Below are 5102 nucleotides of genomic sequence, written 5' to 3'. Positions count from 1 at the left end.
AAGAGATAGACAGATAGATAAGAGATAGACAGATAGATAGATAGATAGATAGATAGATAGATAGATAGATAGATAGATAGATAGATAGATAGATAGATAGATAGATAGATAGATAGATAGATGATAGATAGATAGATAGATAGATAGATAGATAGATAGATAGATAGATAGATAGATAGATAGATAGATAGATAGATAGATAGATAGATAGATAGATAGATAGATAGATAGATAGATAATATATAAAAGATAGATAAATACAAAGACAGATATGAGATAGATAGATAGATAGATAGATAGATAGATAGATAGATAGATAGATAGATAGATAGATAGATAGATAGATAGATAGATAGATAGATAGATAGATAGATAGATAGATATTGATTAAATCCATTAGTATAAAATGACACAGATATAATTGATAGGATTCATTCCGGGTCCCCTTAGAGAATTTGTGGTCGCTTGGCTAAAGATTTACAGGGGTTATTCTAGCAGCTGCATATGTGTTAAAATAACAAAACAGCATATGCCTGTCACATCCCTCACTGCTGCAGGGATGGTGGTCCCCACCAGCCTCTATTTACATCACACCAGCAATAATAATAATAATCTTTATTTATATAGCGCCAACATATTACGCAGCACTTTACAATTTACAATGAAGTGCTATACTGGCACGTGACCGCTGTAGCCAATCACTGCATGATGAAGTCAGTATGTATGTCACATGACCACTTCGACCAGTGACTTACCACAGTGGTCACGTGATGGTATAGCATATTATTGCTGCTGCGATGTAAATAGACAGACGGGGGGACCACCGGAGCATCGGTGCTGGGCTGTTTTGCTATTTTATCACATATATAGCGTCAAGATTTTCTTTTGTTTTAAAAAAAGAACTAGAAATCCCCTTTAATGTCTACAATTTTATATCGTTTTTGTTCCAGTTCTCCCACTACAGTAATTTATTTATTCACACATTACAGTTTTGTCACTATTTTGAAAATGCATACAAAGTAACTTTGTAACTACATTACATATTATGTACTGGTCCTGAGTTACAGGCTGTAATATAGTCCAGGGCTGCATTCTCAGTTCTGCAAGCTTCAGAGCTGAACTCTCCCAGCATTCCTTGATGGATTAATGCCTGTAAGCTTGCTCTGGTGATTTGAATTGGGTAGAGTGTTGTCTTTATACCAGGCACTGTAAAGATGGGGCTACAGTATTATGTGGTTATGGTCATTAATATATCTAATGTTCATTATCTGTACAGATCAAGATCTAGAATTGTGTGTCACATTGCATATTCTGGGATGCAGCTGGCACAATGGTATAGCCTTCCTCTAAATGAGGATGTCGTAATCAGTAACAGACTGGTGTTTAACTGGCAGGAGCAGCTGCTGGTGAAGATGTATGAGACGGGCCCGCTGAGTCTAACCTTGCCAGAAATATCTTAGATAAGGTTCTTCTAGTAGAAGTAGAAGTGGTCTAGAGAGAATGCACTTAGATATGAGTACACAAACAGTGGTGAAATATCAGCCAGGATTGTGCCACTCAGCATCGGAGGCATCTCTGTGGGTGTTCACATCCAGGGCCTCACCCGCTCACTATGGCACAATCTACTTTCCTTCCATTACAGATATACTTCATTTCAAGCGAATTCTCAATAGGGGGTTATTGATATATCCACCACAATCTGTAAGCATGTTATGCAGTGCAGTAAAAATGATGTATAGTAGTTAAAGTGTTGGTTAATACAAAATTATCGGTGAAGAGAAGGACAGAGGCTTACAGTTTGTAATTATTTGTCATGACATACAGTAAGTAACCACAATAGATAGGTGGCCCCTGCTCCATTCATTTCTATGGGGCTGCCGAAGATGGCGCTCAGTAGCCCCATAGAAATGAATGGAGTGGAGTAAACCTGGGCAGAGTTCCCAATATTCACATACACCACCTCAGCGTCTGTCCTTCTTTCCTATAGAACACAGAATGGCAGTGGACAAAACAAGTTCCTGGTCCTCCTGTAGCAGTCGGAAAAGGTGAGGGTGGTGTCAGGGGCGTAGCTAAAGGCACATGGGCCCCAGTGCAAAAGTCCTTCTTGGGCCTCCCCTAAACTTCTTCTCATGGCCGATGGCCCGCAGCTTTCAGCTGCATCGCTGGGTCTCCTGAGTGATCCAAATATGCAGCACTAGCAGACAGATGGCTTTTTTTTATTCTTTACTTTATTACTGATTGACAGCGTCCATTACTAAGGCAAGGCTTAGTGTTAGCCGGTGATAAGGCTAGCACTAACCCCCAATATAAATTTGGTACACACCGCCACCAGGGGTATCGGGAAGAGTCGGGTGTGATCCAGTACCCGACCATCTGTAGTGATGGTTGGGTACTGGGGCGGCCACAGACTGGTATTATTAGACTGGGAAAGGCCAGAAACAGTGGCCTTTCCCACTCTGTTAATGCTAGCCTGCTGCTATGTTGTATCTGGCTGGTTATAAAAAATGGCGGCAACCCAACATCGTTTTTCCAATTATTATTATTATTTTTTTAAATAATGTGGGGTCCCCCCATTTTTCACAACCATCCAGATATAGCATAGCAGCAGCAGACTAGCATTACCAGGGTGCGAAGGGCCACTGTTTTTGGGCTTTCCCAGCCTAATAATTCCAGCCTGCAGCTGGCCCAGCGCCGTCCAGCACAACAGGTGGTCAAGTACTGGATCGCATCCGACTCTTCCCGGTACCCATGGTGGCGGTGGGTACTGGTGTAATAATGGGGGTTAGTCTTAGCCTCAGCACCGGCTAACACTAAGCCCCGCCTTAGTGATGGACGCTGTCAATCAGCGAGCGGCCCTTACTAAGGCAGTAGTAATAAAGTTTAAAAATATTTTATTGAAATAAAAAAAACACACACTATTCTCGTTAACCATTTTATTGAAAATAAAAAAAGCCACCATCGAAGTAGACCTCGTATCCGTTGTAGTCAAACCTTTAAAAAAAGCACAAACACCAAAAAAAACATTAGTAACACATGCTTTATAAAACTTACAATACACACAATTACATAAAACAGATATATTAATGCAATTGTAGCTACAGGTTCTATGACTAGAAAATAATAAACATATGGTGAATAAATAACAGAAAATTACCACTAAATGTTAACAGTTTTTATCACCATCTAAAAGGTTTTGGTTGATTTAAACATAATCCTATTCATTTAGAGGAAAATACTTGTAAATGTTTACATCTGCAACGTGGAAAGCAATGCTGTTATGGTCTTGTGGAGGGGATACCAGCGACCAAAAATAATCAATAATAGGATAAAATTAACTAAAAATTAATTTCTTTGAGCAGTTCAAGCACCACAACAATTTTACTACATAATTGATTTTGTACTGAATTAGCGCGCTCTCTTTTGCCCCTTGTGGTCATAGATTATAATGCGGCATAATAAAATACTTCAGTGAGTTTGATAGAATAGTGATGATAGCTGATAGTGAGGATCAGTAATGTAATAATCAGTAATGTTTGCTGTAATTATTTCAGGTTTGTAACACAGGATGCACAGAGAATATTTATTGCATTATCAATAATTCTGTCTCTTCACAGCGACACTTAAAAGCCCATAAACCACCATAAACCACTTTAAAGATTTACAGCGGCCTGCTAATGGACCATGTTTCTGGATCATATACCTAAACTATTATGGAAATATAAACTAAAATTCCTTAGGAATGGAAAACATGAAAAATGTAAATAAAAACACTTTGTAAACAGTTTAGATTTGATAAAAGTGTCAGCCACTCCAGACTAAATTGCATTATTCTCTGAGTGTTATATTTAACAGCCATGGCTGGTTTTATGTTTCCAGAGAAGACGCATATATCAAGAACTAAAATAGCCAGAAACAGTCACTGATCTGTCCCTCTTTTTGTCCCAGACGAGCTATATTGAGAGGGCTCAGGTGTCGCAACCAGTGTCTGGTTACTGCAGAATGTCCTGGATAACATTCTTCTCAAAAGTCTTGTACATTATTTTTTATTTTTACATAGAAAAAAAATATATATATATATTTTTATTATAGCTATTATAAAGGTCTTACCGAAAACCTCAAAAATGGTATTAAAGAAGCACCTCGTTATTTTATTCTTTCTAATATTGTACGATAAATACATTCCGTCGGTCATTGTCTACAGTTCCCTATACGCCCCGCTGTCCTTTCCGTAAAACACAGGGTGGAGTCGGCTGGCGCATCTCTTCCACTTCACATAAATAGATAATGTTATACTTTATTCAGGGTATAATGGGCGGGGGGATATTAAGAATAATTTACATTGATGCAAAATACGACAAATATTTTAAGAGGTGGACACCGCTTAATATATTTGGCACATCTTTGGCTGTCCGTGTAACAGAACTGTAAATCTACGCTTGCTATGAGCAGTTGTAGATTTTCGGCATAACTTACACCAGCTTCTGGTGTAAATTAGGACAAATCTGCTGTTCCGGTGGAGGCCAGGCACCCTTTGGCTGAACCGACCCCCTTTTCTCGCTACTTTCAAAACGTATATATAAAAGTAAAAAAGTTGCACATTTTAGCGTGTACCAAATTTTGAGAAAACTGGCGTAAACCTGTTGATATATTCTCCCCCAATGTCCAGCATTGGATAATAATTGCCAACTATTTATATTTATTAGATAGAATGTAGGGGGGTAAGTTATCAAGGTTTCTACACCAGTTTTCACCAGTCCCAAATGGCCCAAAAGTCACAAAAAATGCAACTTTGGGCTATTTCCATCACTCTAAAAAAAAGACAGTGCAGCTTAACGAAAAGGGTGTGATTCCCCACGGCCTAATGCATTTATTATAATTTATGCCAGAAACTCCTGACTGGCAGAGATTTCATTCAGTGTCGCATAGACAGCCGAAGATGCTACAAATTTAATAAGCGGCATGTGCCTCTCAATAAAGTTGTTGCATCTTACTCTAGGTTGTTTTTTATTCAGACTGACGCAGTCTTAATACATCTCCCCCATAATGTCTATGAGAAGTCTTCAATGTACTTACATGTTGGACTATGAAGGGCCTGATGAGGC

The sequence above is a fragment of the Rhinoderma darwinii genome, chromosome 2 (assembly GCF_050947455.1).
Source record: "Rhinoderma darwinii isolate aRhiDar2 chromosome 2, aRhiDar2.hap1, whole genome shotgun sequence".
Taxonomy (NCBI): Eukaryota; Metazoa; Chordata; class Amphibia; order Anura; family Rhinodermatidae; genus Rhinoderma; species Rhinoderma darwinii.
The sequence above is the reverse complement of the archived record's forward strand: the minus strand, read 5'-3'. Positions refer to the sequence as shown.